This window comes from Pseudorasbora parva, chromosome 1 (assembly GCF_024679245.1).
Source record: "Pseudorasbora parva isolate DD20220531a chromosome 1, ASM2467924v1, whole genome shotgun sequence".
In the NCBI taxonomy this organism is placed as follows: domain Eukaryota; kingdom Metazoa; phylum Chordata; class Actinopteri; order Cypriniformes; family Gobionidae; genus Pseudorasbora; species Pseudorasbora parva.
The window spans coordinates 69,838,402-69,845,853 of record NC_090172.1 but is presented as its reverse complement, the minus strand read 5'-3'; the positions used below and the strand labels follow the sequence as shown (position 1 = coordinate 69,845,853).

General features: G+C 38.5%; 1 protein-coding gene across 8 annotated transcripts in view; it reads right to left on the bottom strand.

Moving 5' to 3' along the window:
- The window catches only part of nrxn2b (neurexin 2b), a 474,027-nt gene that overhangs the window by 1,376 nt on the left and 465,199 nt on the right, over positions 1 to 7,452 (bottom strand). The gene's annotated exons all lie outside the window — the stretch shown is intronic.

Genomic DNA, 7,452 nt, shown 5'->3' with positions numbered 1-7,452 from the left:
TCTCTCTTGAAGCCAATACGGAAGTAATGTAAACTGCAATTCCTCAACTGGCCGCTAGGGACAGGCTCCAGAAGGGAGCAGAATCTCATTGAGCCCCATGTTAAAATTCTCAACTTTAAAGCAGAAAAAAACATGTTTACAGCCTGGTACTAATTGTGGTTTTGGCTTATAAGGCTAATTTTGATCTTCATGACAACTCTGAGGGGGGTGAATTTTTTTATAACTCATTCGTTTCCGTTATATAAAGCCTTAAGGTTCTGCATAATTAAGGGCGTGGTTACAAGTGGATAGCCATTTATCCGCCGTCTATAGTTTTTGCGTCACCTCAGCTCCGCCCACATCCTGCTTTTTTGCCCATTTTCTGTTATCCGGGAATGACACCCGTTGACTCGCTCACAAGATGGCAACGCCCAGCTCGCCCATACTTTAAGCTTCAGAACGGCTTATCGGAATCCGATGGGTGACGTCACGGACACTACGTCCATATTTTTTTACAGTCTATGGTTTAAACAGATATGGCCAAGAACTAACACAAATCATAGATGTCAAGGGGAAACCAAGGGAATAATTCTGAGAAGGAATTAAAACTGTGTAATACATAAATGGAGACTGGAGTAATGATAAACAAATCATAGAAATAAACTATATATTCATGTGGAAGCTTGTCTCCGCCACAAAAAATAAAACTTTCTGAAAGATAATTGCGACTTTTTACATCACAATTGTGTTTACATCTTGCAATTCAGACTTATCTTCTCAGAAATGTGAGAGATAAACTTACAATTACATTTTTTATTTAACAAGCAAGGAAACAATACATGTAACCCATTTAGGAATAAGGCTGTAACATAACGAAAAGTGGAAAAAGTCAAGCGTTGTGAATACTTTGCGGATGCACTGTATATATTGTGACGGAAAATATGCCCCGAAGACCCCGATCTTACCTGGACCCATCCTATCTGGTCACTACCCTTCCTTCACAATGCTTTGTTTGTCGCCTTATTCCCCCTTTTGAACATTTTTATGCTTATGTAACCCCTCCTGTTCAAACTGCCCGCTCCGAGCGGGACTCGAACCCGGATCCGCCGGCATAAGAGTCGGACGCTCTAACAAGAAGACTAAAGGCTACAACCTCTATCGTCAGTCACTAGAGCATCTCGAGATCAGAGGAGTGAGGTTTATTCGCACAGCGACTACTAGCTGGCCTCCGTCACACTTATTTATGTTAATAAACGCCTGACGCCACAGCCACTGTGTCTGTCGTTTGCTCATGGCACCGCAATATATACTCCCTTCCTTTTGAAAATAAAACATTTGGGATTTCTTGTTGAATCGCTTCATCAATAGGAAGAGAATCCCAATAATATAAATTAAGTTCAAGAGCCGACCAAAGGGAAATGAGTGAATGCAACTAGAGAGTCTATTAGGAATTGACCCGCCTCAAAAACTGACACTCGAAACATTTTTTTTCCCACAATTTTCCATGACTATAGTTATGTTAGATATCTTCTCTTCCTTTGAAATCAAATAACTGTGATTTCTTGTTAAATCGCCGCTTCAATAGGAGGATAATCCCAATAATATAAATGAAGTTCAAGAGCCGACCGAAGGAAACACTGATCTCCATAATGGTGATCAGACTAAATCAACATGAGTTTATGAAGTCAGCTGATGTGACGTTCTCTCTAATGTTTCAGTCGTATTGATAACTCATCATTCAGGATGACTTTGGGAAATGAGTGAATGCAGCTAGAGAAAGAAAACTGCAGAAGTGGAGGAAATGAGGAAAAGACTATCATTGCCCCGCCTCAAAAACCGGCACTCAAACCAATCAGTTCATCTGATCTCGGGTTCTCTGAGTAAAATAGGCATAGTATGTGAATAGTTCAGAGTTTTACAATTGAGTTAAGACATTGAGTAGAGTTAACTCAAACGTGTTAGTTAGAATCACTGTTGGTTTTAAACTTTAATAATATTTCTCAGGTTTTTCTGTACTTTTGATCAAGTAAATCCAGCATCGGTGACTCTTTCAGAAACCTCACCGACAGTCGTGCATCAACACACGGTGCTGAATGACATATTGTGCAAGAATTTAAAATAATAAAAGTTGAAATTGAACAAAGACATTTGCTGTGATGACATTTGACATCTCTGGTAACATTCTACACATGCTGGGTACGATTAACGGGATGAGTTTGATCATCTCATTCATCTATTTGGTAACTATTTTAAGTGTAACCATAACCAGATTTTGTCATTAAATTCTTTCAATTATAAATGATTTGCTCACTAGTTTTGGTTTGGTATTGACTTTGAAGAGCTCCCTATTGCAATACAATATAGTCCCATTAAAGCAGCGCTCTCCCACATATTGTGCTATTGTAACTGCGCTTATTTCCGTCGTTGGTATAAGTTGCAGTGGTGGTTATAGACGAGAAATGTACAGTTTTCTACCATCACGCTGATAACGTTTCTTTAGTCGTTCGGCAACCCTGCAGTCTGAACCTCTGTAGGCGATCCACCCTTACAGTTGTGTGATTGATCACTAATTACAGACACTACACTGAGTAACTATTCAGACATTTAGCAAACAAAACTCTTTCAAAGTGCAGTTATGATGAATAAATCAGAGTGTATGAAGAGTCCAGGCGAGTCCAGCCAGCGTGTGATTTATTTTCTCTGACGCAGCCGCAGGACAAACTTCTTGTGTTTCTTTTAATTAGTTTTGAGAAGCGGCAGACTATTGTGCTGAAGCCTGAAGTGTTTGTTCACTTATTTATTTAATAAAGTGATATTTATTGGAGACTACATCATTAGGGGCGCCCCGGATCAAAATCATATTTCAGCTTCAAGTGTTCTCTGTAACCCGACATGGCATTTTAGTTTCGCTCGTCCTCCGCCCGGTGAACGCATTAGCGCTACAGACTCGATCCCCAACGGGACAGAACGCGTCGGGGCTTTTGTTTCTCAGATATTAATGTGTCGGTGTTTTGCTCAGGCTGAAGGTGACTCATTCGCTGAACGCTTTGTTGCCATAATCAAATGTCTCATCTTCCTGTTTGTGAACTATTCAACTGGATTTGAATGCGCTTTGAGCATGACACATGAAGAGAAACACTAATAACCGAAGGCAAACACTGGCTTCTGCGCTCGCTCTGCAGGTACAGATGAGTTACAGCGTGTACAGTACAGCCGCATACAGTCAGCATAACATTTCACATGGCTGCGGGTTATGGCCGTGTGTTTGACATTTATGAGGTTATTCTGAGTGTAAAGAAACAGCGCTGACTGAAGACTAGGCACCTCAGCGTATCGTTTCAACTGAGAAACCAGAGCTAATCCAGTCAAATACAGCGGTAATCCAACTAAAACACAATACAAATACCATTATTAGAGAATACTCTTTTTATTTCTATTTTACATTGACATTAAAAAACAAAAAAAAAGTCTTATTTTATTTGAATTTATTCTCATTTATATATTTTTATTTAATACTATTAATAATTATTATTACAATTTTAGAGCCATAATAATATATAGTAACAGCATGTTGGCTCTAGAAACACAGAGCAAATATTTTTGATTATATTTTAAATCACAATCATAATATTTATCATAAAATAGTTTTTCCCTCAGTTTTAGCAGCTCTAAATCACTGTATATAATGTTTTAAATAATTCATACATATTTAATAATAATAATAATAACTATAAATATATATATATATACAGTTAGATGTTTTTACAGAAAAATATTACAATATTAAAAAGTTTCTTATTTTGTTTTAATTAAATAATAATAATAATAATAATAATAATAATAATAATAATATCAGATTGATTATCATTATCATATTAATATATAATCGCAATATATTGTTCAAATTGTGTGGCCCTACAAACAAGCACATCAAACCTTGATTTTATCAAAAAAAAAATCTTATTTTTTTGTTAGTTTTTTGTTTTGTATTGTTTTTTACAGTGCAATATTACAATAGCAATTAATTATTTCCCCGCCAAACACGGACATTTCCGTTATTTGTGAGACAACGCTTCCAGGTCAATAACGGAATTTCCCAGGTTTTCCGTGTTTTCACTGTCGGACGCTATAGGGGGCGCTATTGCGCATCTTCTAAATGAGAGAACTGAATCTCCTGATCAAAACACACCTGAGGAAGACGCAGTGAAACGAGCGATCGCATGTGATCGTATGCATATTAAAAATAATCTTATCATCGTCAATAAACAGCATATGAATGAAAACTGCCTAATGTTCCTGAATGAGATGAGGACCCAGGATGAGTAACATGACTGTGTGAGCATTAGGGGTGTTGATGGACTCGATCTCCTCCATCTGTGTCTGATCATCTCTGAATCTGATCTGGAGTCAGTCTTACACAAATACGTGATTTTCTCAGCTTTTTGTTCAAAATGTAGCTTTTTTTATGAAACCTACCCATATTCAAGTGTTGATATAAAAGGAATGCATAAAGCTAGAATAAAACGTTTTTGTTTAAAAGAAGACGGTCAGCTCTTAATTGTAATATATTGCATGCTCAAATATTCATTAAACAAAATATTCTATGAGCTATTAAATTTTTGTGAAAATTGTCAAAAACCCTGGCGGTGGCTGGCAACTTTTTTTAAAAACACTGGCGGGGAAAGAGTTAAAACATACATATATTTAATCTTTATTATTTTTATCACGCAACTATGGTAACATTAGTATCTATGTTCTCTGCATGACCGAAGGAATCTGATAAGACTTAATTTTATTACAAAAGTTATTAGCATTTTTGGAAATTTCATTAAATTTCATCAACTTTTGATTAAAAAAAGTCCCAAAACATTTTTAGTACTGTCAGTGCACGGTGCTGATTTTTGTAACAATATTCCAATGCATTCGTAAAATAAAGCATTTCACAACTACATTAAAATGGCCAACGCCCAAAATATCAGATATGGAAAAATAGGTATCGTTCGATTCTGTGTGATTTTTGGCCAAACTGTTCAGAAGTTATAAGCAAATCATTTTCTTATCTCCTGGCCACTAGGTGGCACTGAGCCAAAACTTTGCAGATCCCCTCACATCATGGTTGTCATAACACACACCAAGTTTGGTCCGAATTCATGGACGCTTTGCAGAGATATAGCCTCAGGTATTTTTTGGCACGCTCTGTTAAATCCGCTCACACGAGAACAGTTTGACGAATCGACTTTTTGTCGGTATGGTCTGAAGATGATCTGGTTTCATTTGAGTGAAAATCGGTGCAATGGTCTAAGAGGAGCTTGGAAAATTGAATCGTCTTGAGCCACGAAATCAGAGGAAAATATAGTTTTGTTACTTATGGTTCAAAAGTTATTAACACAAACGTGAGTGCCACTTTGGACAGCAGGTGGCGCTAGAGGGATTGAGTTAGAGACACTAGATTTGCTGTGGTGACAGGTCAGACTGTCCTCGATCAGTGTGCCAAATTTCATAACTTTTCCACAAGTGATTCTATGGGCTGCCAAACACTCAAATGGCATTTGAATGTGTATAATGCATTGTTTGCCCAGATGGAGCAGCTGCACATTCTGTTGATCATGACAGTCAGTAACTCTGTCTGTCCTGCTGGTTTATTCCAGTCACAGGGCGTTCAAACCTGCCTCATTAGGAGCATTGTTTCTGAACCTGCTGTGTTTTCCTTATTTAGTTTGTTTAGGCATATATGAACACGGCTATTACGCTCGGATCCACACCAACACAACTGCTCCCAGATCAGCTCAACAAGGCCCGACTGACAATTAACTCCTGAGCTGAGAAAGCAATACAACCCAACAGATCAACGAACCAAACGATAGTATCATAATTCATAATGGCAAATGATTCTGTGAATGAGCACATTAGTTATCGCAGTTGGAAACCAAGAAGCGTCTCTTCATTAATGTGAAATATCATTAACCTCGTAACCTTCGCCTCTATTTTCGAGAATTTTCTGAAAACGACATGCCCAAATAAAAATGTCTTAAACCCTATGGTCTATATTCATACATCTGGGCACATTTTAAACTAGACAAGGGCCATAATAACTCAAAGTAGTATAGGGACAGAGTAAAACAAGGGGAATATGCACGTAACTGACTTACTTTTCTTATTATTCACTTAGGGAAAAATTGATGAGACTTTAATGGCCCTGAAAATATACCAAATATAAAACTGAACGACTGATCATGTTTTGATTCAAATTTAAGGATGATCCTCTCAGAAATTTCGATCTAATATCATTCCTGAGCTGTACGGTGTGCAGAATAATAATCCTCCGCTGTGTGTTAATAGGCCAGAGGAGAACTGAGTCTGGTTTCTCCAGAGGTTTATTTTTCTTTTTTCTTTTAATTAATTTCTTTTATTGTTCTTTTATTTTCATGCCCTGATGGAGTTTTGGTTCCTTTGGCTTGGCTTGCTCGGTTGGGGAAACAAACATTTCGATACAAGTTTTCAACTAAATATCCAAATAAAATTAATGACTAAACGAACTGTATAAACTATATTACTGATCTGTCCACATTGTCGCTATATTATACATTGAAATTAGATTAAATCTTCAGAATGACTGTACAGTCAAATCTAATTCTGCTGCAGTATTGTCCTGTTTAACACTGAAGCTGCTCTGACACAATCGGCGCTGGAGAAGAGCGATAGAAATAAAACTGACTTCCTTAAAGGGCCGGTGAAATGCTGTTTCATGCATACTGAGCTTTCCTCTGTTAAAGACTTGGATTCCCATCCTAAACACAGACAAAGTTTCAAAAACTAATGTTGGACGTTTGATGGAGTATTTCTGTGTCAAAAATACTCCTTCCGGTTTCTCACAAGTTTCGGCGAGTTTTTTTCGAGTATGGGTCGGCTTGACGTTAATAGAGCGGAAGGTCCTTGTATGGGCCGTACGGGCTCTTCTCCCGGTAGGGTGTGTGTGCGCGTGACTAGAGCGAGAGAGGAAACGCACACCCATACACACTCTCAGCTGCACATCCAGTCGTCCGTGAACACTTCTGTCGTTATAGTCCGCGCCACGCTCCACTTTATTCCTCTGGGTGACGTCGAGCGACTTCAGCGCTTCAGCACAGCATTCTGGGAAGGCAGCGCTGCATTTGAACCGATCTGAACGCAGAAATGACGGGAAGCTTCACAACATCGCTTCAGTCACGTTTCAAAGTGGATCTCCACGGTCACTGCTGTCAGGACTTCACCAAATCATACCAAAGAAGTGTGTTTCTGACGGAGCGGTCCCAGCGATAAAGGTTTGGTCCTGCTTTGGAAGCAGCCGGTGAGTTAAACTGCTTCAGATGTCTGTGCTGTCGGCTATCGTCGCGTGAGTAAACATCAGTAAACGACACGATCGCACGCTTCGTCATTCAGACGCGCTAACGGACTCCATTGCTGTTCTCTGTATAACGTTACACTAGTCTGACA